Here is an 18,874-nt window from a genome sequence, read left to right as displayed (position 1 = left end):
GAGCTACTGATGGCTTTGGCACGTGGGTGCAGCTGGGGCACCCCCCTCCTTCCCCATCCACCCAGAGAACCAGCACAGACAATAAACACTCATAATGAAATGGCTTTAAAGAACAAAGTGTATAGAAGGACAAAGCTGGAATGAATTAAAAAGAAGTATATAAAAATAAAAAAGAGCATTGCAATTAACTAAACTGCTAAATTAATAAAAAGGTATTAAATAAAATTTCCTGAATGTCAAGTTGACACAGTTTTTTACATTCAGGCAAGGAAATGAGTCCCTTGAGCAAATCTCCCTGCTCCAAGGCTGGGCATTAAAGGCTTTCTGGTGGATGTTGCTGGCTGAGGTGCCTTTGATCTGGGCTGCTGGATGCAGCTCACATCTTCCAGCCAGCGTAGCCCTGAACACAACCCCTCCTCCCACCCCAGCCGAGGACAGCACTGCAGGGCTGGCCAGAGCCAGGGCTCCACGGGAACAGGGCAGCTGAGCCTCTCCCGTGCCATCCAAATGCCCCCAGCGGGTCTCTCCGCCAGGGTGCCTTCACATCCCTGTTTGCCAGCTCTCCTCCAAGCAGGGCAGAGCAGCAGGGCTGCTCCTGCCACACCTCCACCTTCCCCTCTCCCGCACGCACCAGCAGCAATTTTCCCTCTCTGGGGAAAGCAGCTTTCTTTAGCAGCATGTTGCCTGTCAAAGGCTCTTCCCTCGGTGCCTCCTGAAGCCAGTGAAACCTTTCTTTTTGGGAACGAGGGGAATGCTCCCTCCTGTGGCAAGCACAGCGGCAGCCCCGCTCCCTGGCGTGAGGAGCCCCAAAGGGGCCTGGCTCCTTCGCTCCCCGGACCTACAGAACAAACATCCAGCTGCTCAGGAGCACCACGCAGGGGTGGTTATTATCTGGGGACATTATTTGCTGCCTGCAAGGTCATTCAAGAGAGATAACTGTGGACCCCGAGATGTACAGATGTATGTATATCCATAATTCTCGTGTGCTTTGTGGATAATAATAAATATATAACGCAGGAACTTAACCAGTGAGGTACCAACAAAGACATCAAACGAAGCAATTTGTCTCAGCCAATTGCCTGAGCTGCCTCCGATGTCGCTGTCTGCCACCGACAATGAGAGGCTCTTAAGTGTCCTGGAATTGCACTGCAAGCTCCCCAAAGCTCTCAGTGCTGCCCGCCCGCCTTCCCCTCCCTCCAGCTCCTTCCTGTGTTTCTCCAGCAAAACACTTTCTTACGCAAATAAACATGCAGGGAGGCACAAAAGGCATTTTGTCTAGGATTTCAACACTGCCACGTATTTCTCATTCAAATATTCAGCTGTATCCTTCAGAGATCAAAAGCACAGCACTGAAACGAGGCGAAGCACGAACATCCCAAGCCAATAGCTCGAGCTTCCCTTTCATTCCTGTTCTGGCTGAGGAAGCAGATGAGAATTCCATCACTGTGGTGGCTCCCAGGTGTCACAGGCTCAGGACTCCTGGGCACACAGGTACAGCTCTCACAGCACCCATCTCTGCACAGAGCTGCCAGTAATTAAATTAATGGCCATTAAAGCCTTCATGAGCACTGCCTGTACAACCAGCAGGTGACCTATGTGCTGTGAGGTCTCCAGGGAGGTACAAGCTGGGGCTGGCACAGCCTGGACCAGCTGGAGAAAGCTCACTGCTCCCAGATCCCTGGAGTGGGGTCTGGCCCAGGGAAGGGTGGCCCCGTGCTGCACCAGCACCCAGGGAAGGCACAACTCACTGCACAGCATCCTTCAGCACAGCCAGCACTGAGGCATCCCTGCCACCTTCACACAGGGGAGCTATAAAGGGAAGAATGGATAAAGTAGTGTAATTCTGACCCAAAACACACCCACAAGCCCCTCCTGCACCCCTACCTTTCAGCCAGAGACTGTACACACCTGTACTGCACCACAGGGTCACGTTTATGAACAGGGACCAGCTTCCCTGCACAGCCAGCTCCATGACTGCAGCCCATCTCCCATCCCAAAGAGCCTTTCCCCATGGGAACACCTTGGGGCAGCAGGGCTGAGCCCCAGCAGCTGCCCACTGCTCTCCCCACCTCGGTGAGGACAGTGCTGAGCAGGAGCCATGGGCTTGGGCATGTTTACTGTGTAATATATGAACTCATACCAGTTTTATAAGCCCCTCCTGGCTCAAATCACATTGTAATTCTGAACAGTCTTAAACTCATTTAAATCCTAATAAAAGCACCGCCCTGCATTTGCATTCGCTGCTTGCAGGTCCCTGCGGCTGCCCTGACAGCAGCTCCTGTGGAATTGGGAATGCTGGATGCCATCCCTCACAGGAGGGGTCAGGATGCACACTGAACAGGACAATTAAAAACACAGTTGCAAGAAATGGACCTCCACACTGACCCAGGATGATTGGCAGAGCAGTTGTGTGTCAATGCTTCCACAGTAACACGGGAGAGCAGCAGCATGGAAACCTCAGAGTCCCACCTCCTCTGGAATCCCAGAGGAGATCCAGGCCAGCTCTGTGCACACACAGGCACAAGGCACCCACAGACTGCACCACAAGTGGGTTTAAAGGAGAACAGGGAGTAACTAATGAAGCACCAGGAAACAAACAAGGCTGCAGGTGCTGTGGGAAGTGTGTGCATGAGCCACACAGGTGCCCTGGGGCAGGTGGGACAGGTCCAGCAGGAATGTGCCCTGGTTCCCCACATATCCCAGGGTGCTGGAGACACAGGGGGGGTTGCTGGTACAGTCTGGGGAGGGCTCTGGGGTTGCATCTCAGCAGATCCTCCACCTGGAGCACATCCTCCACCCCAGCACCACTGGCTCCAAGTGCCAGTCTTGCCCTTCCCTCCCAGCACAGCCCAGCTGTGCCAGAGGATGCAGCAGGGGGCTGGCTGATGGCAGCCCCACGAGGCCCAGCTCACACAGCTCTCTCACCCCACCACAGGCACAGCAGTGCTGACTCAGGCCCTGCCCATTGTGTCCCTTCCCCAGGGCTGCTACCCCACTGTTCCCTGCTCCACAGCCTCTCACCTGCCCTCCAGGTTCAGCCCTGCTCCATTCCCATCCCTCCACCCCAGTGCAGTGCACTGGCACTTGTCCAGTGCTTTATGCAAGCCTGGTTTTGGCAGTGACATTAACAGGCTCCCCTGAAACAGTGAGATTATGAGCTATACCCATGCAGCTACAGAAATACTAATTATTAGTAACTGTACGAGATAAATGGAAATATCAATGATGAAAGTCAATATTATTGCCTCCTTTGTTCCTGTTTGTTTTATTTGTAGATGAAAGGACCACTCAGGCCGTCTCCCCAGGATGTGGCCGGGAGCTGGAACAGCTCGTCTTGGCAAGTCCTCCAGAGCTGTGCTCTGATAAGAAATCACACTGCACACATGCTTGCAAAGGGCTCTCTAAATCAGCAGCCCTCAAAAGCAGCCATTGTCTTTGATTGATTCATAAAACTGGAGCTGCTTCCATTCCCTGCTCCACAGCCAGGCAAGGGAGGATTCAAGGAAGGGAGAAGGTGGAGTGTGGGTGGCAGTGATTAATTGTGGAACATGGCACGGCACTGGGAACACTCCATGGCTTGGCTAGTTTTGATGTTCACGCCTTCATCCTCCTCACTTGGTGGTTTAGGCACCGAGATGGGAACCAAGGACCCCTCCCAGGCTCTGAGAGAGATTTTCAGGCAAGTCCCAGGGCCCTGCTGTGGCCGGGTGAGCACTTACAACATCAACATTGCCTTAATCAGCAAGTCTGCTCCCTCTGCATGTTCTGAGTCAGAGCTGCTGATTTTGGTGACAAGTGACTTTTTTTTTTTTTAAGCCCTATTAGCCTTGCAGAGCTAACAGAGCTAAGAGCAAGTGAATGGGATACTAATTTTGGATCACACCTCCCAGCACTGGGAGAGCACTTCCTAGAGCAGCCTGTCTCCACAGGCAAGCCACGTGCTCCCCACAGCCATGGGGGGCAGGACACAGCCTGGAGGGAGCCATGGGGTGCACCAGGGCATTGTTCTTGTTCCTAATATACCCTAATATGTCACTAAACTGCCTCCATTCCCTTCCAAGCCCCGAGTCCATCACCAGCAAATATCCACAGGAACAAAGCAGCCCTCTTGACTCCCAACTCACCATCTCCAAGGTCAATGCAGTGATCACCTCCCTGCAGTGAATACAAACCATCCCAGCCCCTCAGTGCCAACCAGGACAAACACTCCTGCTGCCTCTCTCCATGTGCAGTGAGATCAGGAGAAGCGGAAGCCTTGCAGGAGTAATTAGAACAGTCTTTAAAAAGCAGTCAGGCTATCCTAAATATTTCATGGAAGGTAATTTTATTTTTTTTTAAAGCTGCTTTAAAACCCCTCCTTGCCCCTTGGAGTATGTCAGGGTGCAATTAAGCAGAAAGTATCAAGGCATAAACCCAAAGAAACAAACTGCCATGCACACCCACCTCCACTCTCACTTCTTCCCTGTGGTTAACATTGATGTGACATCCCAAAGCTGTGTGTGCACACGATATCATCTCCCAGTCCAAGACAAGGGAGAGCTGCCTCAACTGCTGGAAAACCTCAGAAGCCTCCCAGAGTCACAAACACAGTGCCCAGATTCCTGCCACAAAGAGTCCCTGATGGTCCCCACCAAACCCTGAGCATCAGACACTCTGTAAGATCCCACCCGTGGGCTCTGCAGAGCTGCTGGACATCCAGCAAATGGTGACAGCAACAGCAAATTTGTTGATGGTGACATCCAGCAAATGCACTCATAGTGCTACCCTTGGGCAGGGCTCTCTGCCTGGCTTGGTAGATTTTTGCAGAATTAGTAATTATTTTTAATTAATTAATGAATTATTTTTAACAACAGAAAAATCTCTTAATAGCTTTGTCAGCCCTCAGAAGGAAATGTTTGAGGAGAAATCTGTTTTAATCCAGGTGGGAACCAGGTAAGGTACAGAACAGAAATGTAGGGTTCCCTTGGCCCTACTGGGGAGAAGAAGCCAACCTTCCAGAAGAGACCATAGACACCTCTCCCTGTGTGACACTCCTTCCTCCAGCCCAGTTCTCTCTCTCAGCTCTCCCAGTCCCACTGTTTAACCACAGCATTTGGGGCAGCTGAAGACAAGAGTGGTCCTGGTGTCCCCACTGTCCCTGGGGACAGCTCCAACATTGCTGCCACTCCTACATGTGCCCCCAGCTCGTGGGGCTTTCGATGTAACCTTGGCACCAAAACTTGCTTTTCAATAGTGGGAATCCAAAACATTCCACAGGGGCTTGGTGGAAATCCTGCTGCAAGTCCATGGCCACATCACCAGAGCTAGAGAGGACATGGGGTTTTTTTTGGGAGCATTTATGACACATGCAGTCAGAGAGGAAGAGAAACATCCCTCAGAAACCACAGCAGTTCAAAGATCTACTCAGTTAGAACACTAAAAATTCATGCATTAAAAACCCACTCAGGCTCAGAACTAAATAAAGCCTCTGACCACATCATCCAGCCCAAGGTTTGCAGGCTCCTCCAGGAGAAAGCTTCTGTGCCTGCTGGATGCTCAGGCTGAGATCCCTGCTCCCAGCACCACATCCTGCTTCCCCCTCCAGGCTTCTGGGCAGGGCAAGGGTCTGTGGGGTGTTTGGGACCCCAGCTGTGCCTGGCTGCCCCCTTCTTGCACTGCTTGGTGGACAGAGCAGCCTGAGAAACTCACCACACACCCATGTCCCTCATTATCCCAAATTCCCTAGGAAATAACTTTTCTCCTTTTCGCAAAGGAAAAAGCAGAAGGAAAACCAAACCCACCTCATTTTCTATATACTGTTCTTAGGAAAAACCTTCAGTTTTTGCAAAGAGCACTCTGAAAGAAAACACCCAAATCCAAACACGGAGCAGATGGTTCTTGGTGCTTACATTTTCAGGAGGACTTTAACCAGCAGGATCATTTCCCAGCAGAATTTTGTTTTAAGAGACAATCACTAAAAATAAATGCACTTCAGAGCTTGCTGTTGAAAAGGTATTTTCACAGAAAACTGCTATTTCCATGGTCCCTGTAGCTGCTCTGTCAGCCCTGACACAGTGGGAGCTCCTCCTTGGAGCATCTTTCACACACAGCTTCTCCCAGGGTCCAATGCACACAGAGCACCTGTGGGAGCAGGGAGGGACGTCTGGGCTCATTCCTGATTACCATAAAACAGGAAACAGCAACAACAAGCTACAAACACCTCCCTGCAAAGCTGGAAATGCCTTCCACGGGCTCCTCTCACACAGGAATGTGAGGCAAGGTAAGGACAGGTCCCTTTTTTGCATGCACCAGGTTGAGCCTATGCAGCCTGCTCTTTGCTTTGAGCAAAGAGCAACATAAGGGAGAAATGACATATCTGAGTGTGAGAGAGTTCTGCTTCACTGTTCTGATTCTCTTTTTCCTGAACCAGGCATGGAGCATCACCCCTGGGAACCCCCAGTGAGCCCCTGTGCTCTGCCCAGGTAGGAGTGCCCCTCCCAGTGCCACCACTCCTGTTGAACAGAAATCCCAGCACACTCCTCCATCTCCTACTACCTTGGACAACATCCAGTTTCAACAAACCCTCCCCCAGCTGTGGCAGATGAAAGATGCTTGAATCATCCTAATTTTTTTTTTTCATTAGGAAACCAAACTCTGCTCTTCACCGAGAGATCCTTTTTATTCTCTCTCGAGGACTGACATGCTGGGAAATTGCCTCAGCCCAGTCAGCTCTGATGTTTGCTGTCTCACGCATCTCCTGAATCAGGCTGACAGCTCCCAGAGCCAGCTGAGGATGGGGATGTGCAGAACAAGCCCAAAGCTGCTCCTGCCTCTTTTAACTGTCCCGGCAAGAGTGCGGGGAGGAGCTGAGCCGGGCAAGGAGAACAGAGGCGCTGCTTTTGGAGGACCCTCTCGCCCGCCCTCTCCTGGAAGATAAAACTGCTCCTGCCCGGCATTCCCGAGCTGTCCACCTGAATCACTCCACGTGGGCAGCGTTTGTCCCTCCCTGATGTAACACGAGCTGGAGCAAACCCACACAATCCCTTTACAAAGCCCTTTCTCAAAAGCACCACCATCCAAATACTCGTTTTAGAGGCCTCTTCCCCTGGTAAAACACTCCCCTGAGCAGGCACGATGGACTGACTGAACACCTCCCACCTGCCCCAGATCCCAGCCGGAAGCCATCCCCACCAGCAGGGATGGGAGACAGGCATCCACAGCTGGCTCACCCCACCAGCAGGGATGGGAAGCCATCCCAGACTAAGGGGGAAGGAAAACACATTTTTACCACAATTTTGGCAATGGAAACCAGTCCAGCCCTGGACTCAGCACAACAAATGCACGTGAGCATCACATGCACCTACCTGGGTCAGATGAAGGCAGGATGCTGGGGGATCAGATGCCAGGTGTGCACTGGGCTTTGGCCTCTCCTGTGCTTTCCACTCATGCACTGTGAGCAAAAAGGAAACCAAAATTAGGGCTTTAAACCTGGCATTTGAGAGGCGAGCAGGAGAGAAATTAAAAAGCTGTGAATGCTTTTCCCTCTCAAAACTGAGCTTAGGGAAGCTCAATCTTCATCCAAGCTGATATTTAAAAGTTATAAATCAGGCTGTAACAGACAGAAAAACACAACTACCGAAATTTAGTGGCCCTGCTGGAAGGCCCAAAATGAACTGCTTAAGAGAGCCATTTTCCCACGGAAACAGAGCAGGTCTGTACTTAGTAGAGCATTGATCTGCTGACAGCTACCAGGACAGATTTGGGCCAGAGCACTTGGGAATCATTTGCAGTGATCTCTGAAGAAGCACATGCATGCAAAACCCCTTGGAAAAACACTGTTGTAAAGCACTGCTGCAGCTGATTACAAGTCTAGATGTCACTCACTGGTCAGCACAGGCTTACACTTCCCTTCCAAAAGTCTCCCCACAGCAGCTCAGTCCCCGGCTGCATCCCTGTATCCCAGCCAAATGCTTCACAGAGCACAGGAACTGCAAAACATCACCAAAGAGCCGAGCTGCAAAAGGCTCTCACAGCTCAGGACCCCAGCAATGAGGCTCAAACTGGGGACACTGCACCCACAGACCCAGGGGGCCTGAGGGCTCTCCCACAGATGTGCTGGGATTTGGAGATGCTGTGTTACATCACTGCCACAAGTCCTGGGGAAAACAGGCTGGGCCCTGAGAGATGCCAGGAGCTCGGTCCAGCTGAGGGGTGCACAGGCTGGCAGCATTGGGGTGCCCCAGTTTACCCAGCCTGGGGCTCCCTCCCACTGCCACCACAGCTGGGATGTGCTGGAGGTAGAAGAGCTCAGCTGAAGCCCTCCTGCAGGTGGGGGAAGAAGTGCCCCACATTCACCCTCTCCCAGCACAATTTTTGCTGTTTCAGGAGATGAGGTCAAAGCAGGGGGATGTATTCCTCCTTTCTTGCCATAAAAAGCCATTTCTCTGAGTCCTGGGCCACTCCACAGACAGGGGGCACAGAGGAGCCTCCAGGAGGTGTGAGCACTGCTGGAGGGGCTCCAGTCCCACACGGGACTCTGTCTGTCCTCCCAGCACAGGGACACAGTGCTGGGCTGGCCAGGAGCCTCTCCCTTGCCCACCAGCTCTCCTGGAGCAGTTATCACCCCCAAGATAATCCAGGAAAAGCTAAAGCATCGACTTCCAGAGGTGTTGAGCGCTCTTGGCTCTCACTGGCTTCAAACCCAGGTGCTGGTGCCCCAGCCCTTGGCTGATTCTCACCATCAGAGCCCCCAGAGCAGCAGAGAACGTGGCAGACAGGTGGGCAGGGAGGGCACAGGTGAGGGGGAGGCAGAGCTTGCTCACCTGCCCAGCCCCTTCTGTGCACAGCTCCTGCACAGACAGCATGTGTGACACCAATTAATGGTGCCTTGGTTTTTTGGGTGTTATTTCTGTCTACTCCTCCTTAGGATCTCATACATAAGCAGATCTTACAAAAAATCCCCAATGCTACCAAAAAAAGTCCATCTGTGTCAAAACTGGGAGCACAAATGCCTCTACTTTAGGGGAAAAGAACCTGCCCAATCATGCTTCAAAGGACATCTGAGGTCCTAACACTGCTCAGGATCCTGCAGAAGGCATTGGAAAAACGGGAAATTACTTATTTGGTTTATTTTTTGCTTTCACACATCACTTATTTTAAAAGACTAAAAACATGTTTATGAGTTTAACATATTTAAATGGATCAAAATCTGTTCAGCAAGGATGGAAAACAACTCTCCCACCCCAAACTTCTTGTGGGCTGGGACCTGCTTTTCAATCTTCCACCCACAGCAAATATTTCAGATCCAATTTTAAACTGAAAGGCTGGGGACAGATTGGGGAGAGGACCCGTGTGGGGAACTGTGCCACTGCTCTCCTCATCACCACCCCGAGCACCCCTCACCTAAAGTCACTCAGGGACACCTGGGCAAGGGATCAGCTGGGAACAGGGGACAATAGAGGCATCTGTGTGTGGGGAGAGCATCCAGAGAAGATAAAATGAGAAGCTTTCCCCTTCCTTCCTCCTCCTCCTCCATCAGCTGCTTTCCACAAGGAGGATCAATGCAGCCCACTGTAACTGCACCGTTGTTCCATTTTTAATTAATGAGAGAAAAAACTAATCATTGAATTAAACTTCTCATTACTCCAGCTGAATACCCTCTAAGTAAATTTAATTACTGTACCAATTGGGTTTCTCCCTGCTTGTTTCATTAGCTACTGATAAAGATGGAGGGAAGGGGGGAAAAGAGGGAGAAATGAAAACAGAGAAGGAGAATGGAAGGTGGGAACAGTAAATGCAAACCCAGAGGGACACAATTCCAGAGGCTTCCAGTAAGGGCCTGGGGAAAGACTGTCCCAAACAGGGTGGAGGGATTCCCTCTGGGATAAACCCACAGGGACAAGGTCCTGCCACCCTCTCCAGCACTGCCACTCACACCCTGGGGTCACAGCCACCTGCAAAACAGCCAACAGAGGCTTGGGCACAACCAGCTTCCCTCCAAACAAGGGCAGACACGGATTTCAGACCTGCAGCAACCATGATCCCTTCTGATCTCACCTACCTCTGAACAGCCAGGTTTTTTCCTCTGCAACAAAGGCAGCAACCCCCCAGCACTTCAGCAGGGAGCCAGTGCTGACAGAAGCACGGGAGCACGTGTGAGCAGATCCTGAACACCTGCTGTCCCACCATGCTCCCAAACACCTGCCTGCAATGTTTGAGCCTTCCTGCTGGAGTGGGAGTCCTGCACAGCCAGGCTGCGGGCAGCCAGGATGTGCCAGCAGCACACTCCTCCCAGGAAACCAGCCCAGGAAGCCTTCCTGCAGCCCCTTGTGTTGCTGCACACATTTTGTTTATGGCATGACTTTGGGGTTTTCCTATTCTCCTTCTATAGTTCAGCCTCCACTGCTCCTTCCTGACCCAGGGCATGAGCCAGCACAGCCCCATCCAAGGAATCCAGCAGCCCCCACCAAGCACAGCCCCCTTCCAGCACTTTCCTCCACATCCAGAGTTCTGTGTGGCTGGGAAGGGTCACATTTGGGGTAGACTGGGGTGGAGAGGGTGAGGAAAATGAAAAGCACAGCTGTTTGCTCCAGCTGGGTAGTTTCAGCTGAGCTGGGTGGTGGAAGTGCTACCCAGGTGCCAGCCATGATGGGATTTGGGATATGGGTCAGATCACCTCCTCCCTGCCATCAGGGGGCTGAGAGGAGCCCAAGCAGCCCCACAGGGGCTTGATCTCCCCCCCAGTCCCTTCCTGCTCTCCTCCATCCCCAGAGTGATTTCTCCTGTTCAAAGAGAGCTACAAAAAGGTTCTGGGCAGACCAGAAGGTCCCTTCTGCTTGCCATGTATGTCCCCAAAGTGGGCTTCCCCAAAGAGCAGATGGGAAAGCAGGTAACAGGCACACTCGGCTCTGCAGGGAGGGAATGGCACTGGGTGAGACCTGCCTCTCACCTCTGGCACCGAGCACAGCTCTGGACACTGGGGCCACCCCCAGAGCCTGGGAGGGGCTGGCTCCAGGTGGGCTCAGCACAGCACACTCTCCTCTCCAGCACGAGCTTTCTGCTGTAGCTAAAATTGGCTCCCACAGGCTTCTGCCATCACCAAAGTCATTGGTACAGCATGTTCTGCCACCACAGGCTCTTCCCAAGCTCCCACTCACAAACCCCCAGCGCTGCCTGCCATGGGCCCACAGCTCCCACTCCCTCACACGCTTCTCTTTTGTCCTGGTGATTAAACAGAGAAAAGAAAGTCATTCAGGATGACCAAAGTAATTTTTTTTTCTTTGCCAAATTTTAAAGCTGCAGTAATAATTTGGGGCTGAATGAAACATTTTGTTTGGGCTGAAGTGAAGCTTTCATTTTGTTTGTAGGTGGCTTCCCCTCCACCCTGGGAAAAAAAAAAACCCCTAGAAAAAAATCAAAATGAAATGTCATCTTGAAACAGATGGCTGAAAGGTTTCATTTTGAAAATGTCAAAATCAAACTTTTCAGTGTTTCACTTTTTTTTTTTTCCCCAGCCAAAGCCACTTGCTAAATACAACCTGAATTCGTGAGCTGAGTCTGTTGACTGAAACCTGAATTTTTTTGGTGCATAAGCTGTTCCCTCAGAGCATTTTTCTGCAGGCTGGCACAGGTGCCCTACGCTGTGACCCTGCTGCAGCCGAGATGCACACGGAGTCAGCAGGAACAGGGCCCTGGAGCAGGTCCTTCTGCAGGGGGGTGTCCTGGGAAAGCACAGCCAGAGGCAGGACTCACAAAGGGAAGCCAGAGGCCAGCACTCACCGTGGCAGCAGCTCTCTGCAGCTCCTCTGGGGGGGCAGAGCCGGGCGCTGCGGCCCCGGGGGACAGGGGGGTCCTGCCCGTCTCATGGGACCCAGCACGGAGCAGGGGGCACCTGGCTCAGCCCCAGACACACAGCCCTGCAAGACAGGAGGAAGGGACAGCGTCAGTGATACCTTGGGGTTCTTCTGTTCTGTTCTGGTGTGCAGCTTGAGCTTTACATTTAGTGTTACTGGGATCTTTTCACAGGGCGCTGGAGACAAAACAATCCTGTTCCAGCTGGAGACTCAAGGACTGGAGACTCTTCAAACTTCAGGCCCAAAGCATAAACAGTGTGAAAAGAGGAGGGTGGGCAAGCAAGCAAGGAGGATGAAACTTCATCATTTGAAGCTGTTAATTGGACAGTTAACTCCTATATGCAAATGGACTAAAATTTATAAAAATGTGAGATCTCATGACCAAGCCCTCCTTTGCTTCCATCTTGGAGCCATCTGGGCACTGCCAGGGTGTGCCCTTTGAGGGCACTTCAATAAATCTCCACTTTATTCCCCTTAACTCCATCCAGCCTCTGCTCCAGCTCCTTAAGGCATCAGCAGCAGTGCCCAAGGATCTGCCCTCTCCAGCAGGGACTGCTCACTCCCACCCCTGGCCACTGCTCCCTGCTCTCAAAAAAACCACCCCAAAGCTTTAATCCAACACAAAATCAGTTATAAAAATCTTGTTTATGCTCCACAAGAAGTTGGATAAGGAAACCACATGCCACAAAACCCTATAAAAGCAGGAGTAGACACCTAAATCCAAACTCCACCAGAGCTCAGGTTAGAAACTTGTAGGTTCATTTCCTTTTCCCTTTCACCTCTGGTTCAGCTCAGGAGCAGCAGCAGAGGTGCAGCAGGACCATCACCCTTCCAGCACGATCACAAACCACAAAATACCAAGGCTGGTGTTGGAAAACCTGTTTGTAGGAGATCACCAGCCTGATAGCTCCCTGAAAGAGGATTAGATGGAGCTTAGACTAAGCATCTCAGCAGTATCAACCCATAAGAAGATGCTCAGCTGCTGCCACTGCTAAGGTAACATGGAGATGGATTTATCCACTGAGAGGGAAAATCTTCCTTCTGAGAGCCTCTCTCATCCCAGAGAGGGCAATTTGCCGGGTCCTTGGCTCCATGGCCACAGGGGCAGGGCAGGCAGGAGCCTGCTGGATGGACTCACATGGAACAAGAGGCAGACTGGCTCCAAACTCAAGCCTCCTCCCAAGTTCAGGGGGTGGCAATCGGAAATTAAGCCCATCTGTTCCTAAAACATTGCACCAGTGGAGAGGTAAGAGGTAAGGAGGCCGAGAATCTGAGCTCCAAAGAAACTAAAAACAGAGAGACAGAGCTGCCTCTGAGGGGAGGGATGCTGCCTCGGGCTCACCACTGCAATGAGTTTGGAGATCTCAATTAAATCTCTCGAGCAAGGGAGGTGCTGCCAGCACCATGTGTGTCCCCTGCACCAGCCCACCTTGGTGAAGGGAGGGATGAGGCAGCTAAAGAGCCCCAAACCTCATGGAAAAACTACAGACAAGGGAAGAAGAGATTAGATATTAGGAAGGAATCCTCTCCTGTGAGGGTGGGGAGGCCCTGGCACAGGCTGCCCAGAGCAGCTCTGGCTGCCCCGAGCAGCTCTGGCTGCCCCATCCCTGAAGTGTCCAAGGCCAGCCTGCACATGGCTTGGGGTGCCCTGGTCTAGTGGAAGGTGTCCCTGCCCATGATAGGGGGCTGTCCTTGAAGGTCCCTTCCCACCCAAAACACTCTGTGATTCTACGAAGGGAAACTGAGGCAGGCACCAGGGTACAAGGAGCGACCACAGCCAAACCCACCAGCAACAATTCTGGCCTGGAAAATTGGCTTTGTCACATGGAATGGTTTCACAAAGAGTATCAAGTGCTCCATCAGCATCAAAGCAGCCAGGTTTTATGTGTTTGAAAGGAAACATTGCTTTTTCCCCTCCCTCTGAGCCCACTTTTCATTTTAAGTCCCCTCATTTCTTTTCTACCCCAATCTAAACCAACTCTGCTGTCAAGTCCTTGCATTTCTGCCACGTTCACTCAAATAATTTCAAACCAAACCTCCACATTTTCCTCTTCTCCCTTGAAACAATGATGCTAAACCAGGAAACATTTTTTGCCCAGTTCCTGCTAAAAGCCAGGACAGCAGGGTGCTGGCTGGGAGCAGAGGCATGGGAAGTAGCAGCCAGGTGGGACTCGGAAGTGTTGCCTCCAAATCACCTCTTGGTTCCAGGATGTTCACAAAAGTAATTTAGTGCAGATCCTTTACCCCTGAGAGCTGGAAATAACAAGGGAGCAGAATTGGATCAGGCATGGGGAGACAGAAGGATATTTAACAACCAATCTCGAGCACCACTCAGGTTACGCAGGGTCAAGGCAGCACAGGAGGCTGATTCCTCCAGCATCAAAACAGGGCAGGAGTACCTGGTCCCTCCTGCTTCAAGCAGTAAAAACTCATATTTAGCAAAGAGTATTTATGAGTATTGAGGGGAAAAAAAGCCCCACATACCACAGGGAATAACAAGGCTTTCTTGTGGCTGGTAGCTGAACTGAATAAATCTATCTACTGGGTATAAATTGGTTAAGCAAAAAATTCCTCTCAACTGGAATATTTTGCAAGAAAAATAGAAACAAAAAAAAAAAAAGAAAAGAACTCTGAACCCTCATTTCTCTCCTCAAGGTCAGAGCTGTTATCCTCTTTCATGAAGGAGAAAAAACCACCTTTCACCAGGAAGTTTAGCCAAAAGAATTGAAACCTTTAGGATGTGAGTGCATTACTGCCTGGACTGGCCTGCCCAGCTGGACTAGACTAAATCTCTCTATTTTACAGGGAGTTATCTTTCAAAAGCATGTGGTGGGGAGGCTGAGGCACCCAGGGTAAAGGAGGCAGCAGCCCCTGGGACTACAGCAGTCAAGGAGAGTGTGTCAGAGCTCAGGATCTAGAGCCTCTCTGGTTATTATGCAGAGGCTGTGCTAAGGTTGCTGCTTTAGTGCACTGCAGGCACTAAATTAAGGGGACATTTACAACCCACAATGCAGAAGCAGCTGCTGAAGGTGGCCATGGTGAGTGACTTCACCTCTGGGTGAAAGGCTCTTTGAGAGAAATCTCAGCCACAAGGAACTGAGATGGGAATTGAGTCCCTCTATCCACCCAGTGCCCTGCCCAGCAATGCCAGCACATCTCTGGGCACCTGTGGCAAGTGGGGACCAGGAGCAGCCTGCTCTGCCCAGTGCCAGCCAGGGGTGAGACTGCCCTGCTTGGAGGGCATGCAAAGCCCACAAAACACTGAAGCTTGGCCCAATTAGCAGAGTTCTCATGCAACAAATGCACCATCACAACCACCAGGGCAGCACTCCAAGGGATTTGCTCCCCAAATAAACTCCCAGACCAATCCCTGCCCAGAGTGTGCATGGCACAGACCAACAAGGCAGAGCTGCCTACAGCATCAAGCAGTTTCTGGTGGCAAAACAAGTCCTGGTGCCTGCTCAGCCTTTTTAACTGCTCTTGATGGCCAAGCAGGCTGGGGCTGCCAAAAAGGGGGTGACACACGATGACAGCTCCTGTGGCTCCTCCTGGGAACAGTCAGCACTGCTCCTTCCCTCCTCCCACACCCATGACAAGCCCAGCTCACCAGGGCTTTCCACCCAGCACTGCTCCTTCCTCCTCCTCTGTGCTGGGCAGGAACAGCCAATTTCAGCCCAGGCCAAAACCCAGTGCGCTGGCACAGATGAGCCAGCCCTGCCCTGTGCTCCCCCTCTTCCATGGCCCTGTGGAAGTACCCAGCTTGTTTCCTGATGGAAGTCACCAGGAGCTTTTCCTTGCAGGTCCAGGGACGTCCTGTACTGAGCTCAGCCATGCAGGGAAGGGATGGCTCTTGGTGGGAGCTGGCACAGACCTGTTCCTGCCCAAGGCAGCACCTCCTGGAAGGGGCCAAGGGAAGGGAAAGCAGAGGAAGAGCAGAGATGATCTGACAGATATGAAAGAAAGATGAGGAGAAAAAGATTCACTGGGAATGGATCTCAAGGTCACAGCACACACCTTGGCTTCTGCTGAGGATTCCATGTGCTGCATTGGGAGCTCAGCTGTAGAGGGGCTGCAACTGGGGGCAGAGGGAGCAGCAGCACAGGGTGGGAGCACACCCCTGAACACAAGCAGGGCACTTCAGGGTGCTGGGTCCCAGGGAGACTGGCCATCCAGAAAGCACAACTGGCATCATGCTGACAACCCTGCAGCTTACAGATCCTTTTGAGAAAGTTAACTGAATTAATTTATACCTAAATCCCTCCAAACACTGGGGTTTCCTGCCTGTAGGGATTTACAGCCACTATAACCACTCCTGTTTGCTTGGAGGTGCCATGTGTTGGGGAGATTTGAACTTTCAGGCACCAGGACCAGCCCAGGCAGTGCCCATGAGCCTCTGTGCAATCAGGCAGTGACACCCCACACAGGCCCAGGCACTCTGGGAGCACCCCTCACTCAAAGGGATTACTCCAAACAGCCCAGCTAGGAACAGATGGGAGCCTCCTGGAGACCTCTGCTGCCTGCCAGCAGAGCCAAGACCTTGCAGCTCCCCTGTCTTTGGGAACCACGTGCCCAGAGCTGCTACACTTGACAAAGCAATCAGCCAGGGACAAGTTCTGGCTTCTGTTCCAGAGCAGGTCAGACCACAGTCATAAATCTGCTCCTCTGGCCTTTAAATGTGCAACAGGTAGAATTCAGAGGTCTTGAACTCCTCTGATAGATGAGTCCTGAGCCTGGAGGGCTGCCCAGAGCAAGGGATCCTGCCATCTCAACCCAAAGCCTCCAGGTGAGCACGTCGCAGGGTGAGCATCCGATGAGCCACGGGGAAGCCAAAGTCACAGCCAAGGCCAGGGACAGGAATAGAATTGGCTCAGACTGAGCAAATGTAACTTTCCATCACTTTGCAATCAGCCATCCATCCTGGAGGCCAGCTGGCTGCCATGTCAGAGCACCTCCCATCCATTTCAACTGTCCTGAGAATGCCAATGCTACACAAGACTAGCTCAAGAAGATTTGGGAGAGTTATTATCGAAAGCCAGGTGGCTGGACCTGACCCAAATCTTAGGCAAGTGATTAGAATGATTGGCATTTTTTTGGAAAGCAAACTGCTGTGCTGTACCTGCCATCTATCTTCAGAAAACTATTAACTGCACAATCACCAAACCAAGCACACCTGTAAAGCTATGAAAGTGCCTGCAGACTGATGAGGCTCATCCTCACCTGCAGCTCTGGGACCAGCCACCCCTGTATGCCCCAAAAATGGGCTGCTTTGGGCAAGATGCTCTCCTTGGGCATCATGGTACCATGCCCAGACAGCTCTTGCTGCAGGATCAGGGATGGGATACTGAGTCATGGGGATGAGTGGGGAATTGCTGGACTGGGATGACTTTCACCCTGTGGGTGATGTGATGAGTCTATTCTGGCTGGGAACAGATTGTCACAAACCTGCCTTTGCTGAAGATCTGGAGTCAGGTCTCATCCAGGCCCCTCTGCTGCAATGGGACACTGCAGCACCACCAGCCAGCAAGTGTTGTTCTCCCCCTTTGACTACACATGCCAAAAATAGTCTGTTTTCTCTCAGAGCCAAGGACACTAAAAGCAGCAACATTTCCAGGTGAGCAGAGCACAAGAGCAGCTACTGAATGACACCAAGCAGCTCCTCCCAGCCTCTGCCCAGGCACACATCCCCTGCTAGTGCTGTCCCCACTCCAGGGCAGGGTCAGGAGCAGGGAATGCTGATCCCAGGCTCACTGGAATGTCAGCCCAGCTTTCCTGCAGGCCAGGGCAGGGGGCTACCCATTCTGGTTCAACACCAGAACCCCAAACTCAGCTGTTTCAGGTTTGAAACCTGATCCCAACTCCAAAATTACAGATGAAGGGGACGAAGAGAACAAGCCCTATTCAAAGAATCAGAGCACATCCAGCACCCCACATCTATTGCTTCAGCTTGAACCACATTACCCAAAGGATGAGCAGCCCAGGATTTACAGACTGGGAACATTGTGTGAACTCAGGGTTATCTTGCATGTCCTTGTTCCTGGAGAGTCCACTACCCAGGAGCCCTTCAGAAACTCAGGGAGGTCACACAGGTTTATGTCCTGCTCATCCCCAGCCCATGCCAAATGCTCAGCTGGGGCACCAGCACAGGAGCTGCCAAACCTGCTGCACCAAGAGGTTGAACTGTGCTTAGATGGGGATCCCAAACAGGGTAAAATCTGCATTTAATACCTATTATCCTAACATCTCCCCATCTGTCCACATCCCTCACATGCCTGTAACTGCAGCGTGCCAGGGCTGCCTCATATCAATGGCACTTTAATTTCATCATTCCCAACTTATTTAGAGCAATTAGGAGGCAATGAGCACACGCCAGGGGCCAGGATGCACTTGAATAGCATCCAAGGGTTACCACAGTATCACAGGAGACTTTCAGATGGAATTATCAGCCTGAAAAAAAACTTAAATAAAAAGGAAGGCAGTCCCCAGAGGGAGGATGAGGTTCTTCTTGGTCCGACAGGTCCCTTTTTAATTTGAAATCAACTGACAATTATAAAGAGGTGATATTCCTCATTTAATTAGTGAAGAGACAGCCTCTCAGGTTGGAAGACAGAGATAGATGCTTTGCCTGGGCAACTGGCTGAAGAAAGGATCAGGGGAGCAAGGCTGGGATTCCTGCAAGGGCAATTGCCTAATCCCACTTCAGGCAAGCAGGTTTTGCTGTTGATTTTTCTGGGAGAAAAGTGAAAAACCTGAGCCATTTTGGAAACTCTGGTTGGAAAGGCGAGGCAAAAAGTGAGCTGTTTCTCCCTAGTGATTTCTGCTGGGTGCTGGGAGCGACCCACAAAGCCAATGCCACCAAGCAAGCTACCAAAAAAAAGCCAGCCAGCCTGCAGCCTGGCTTCCCAGTGGCCCCATTTCATGGAAGGCAGGTGAGGTGCCAAAGGAGGGGACAGCTCCTCACTTCTGATTTAGCCACAAGCCTACACTCCTCCCTCACAGGCTCTTTAAATGCCTGCCTGTGTGAGGAAAGCAGTGGCCTATTTTCC

At 51.6% G+C, this 18,874-nt stretch overlaps 1 protein-coding gene across 4 annotated transcripts in view; it reads right to left on the bottom strand.

The window, feature by feature from the left end:
- LINGO1 (leucine rich repeat and Ig domain containing 1) overlaps positions 1 to 18,874 on the bottom strand; it is a 156,402-nt gene that overhangs the window by 51,363 nt on the left and 86,165 nt on the right. For 2 of the 4 annotated variants that reach the window (XM_030955523.1, XM_030955524.1), the window contains 2 exons: positions 11,758 to 11,894; positions 7,344 to 7,429 (listed from right to left, as the gene is read on the bottom strand). The gene's annotated coding sequence lies outside the window, so the exon portion shown is untranslated. The remainder of the gene's footprint in view (positions 1 to 7,343; positions 7,430 to 11,757; positions 11,895 to 18,874) is intronic. The other 2 variants (XM_030955526.1, XM_030955527.1) reach the window with 1 other exon arrangement.

This window comes from Camarhynchus parvulus, chromosome 10 (genome assembly GCF_901933205.1).
Source record: "Camarhynchus parvulus chromosome 10, STF_HiC, whole genome shotgun sequence".
NCBI classification, from domain to species: Eukaryota; Metazoa; Chordata; class Aves; order Passeriformes; family Thraupidae; genus Camarhynchus; species Camarhynchus parvulus.
Note: the sequence above shows the minus strand (reverse complement) of the source record. Positions and strands in the feature narration are given on the sequence as shown.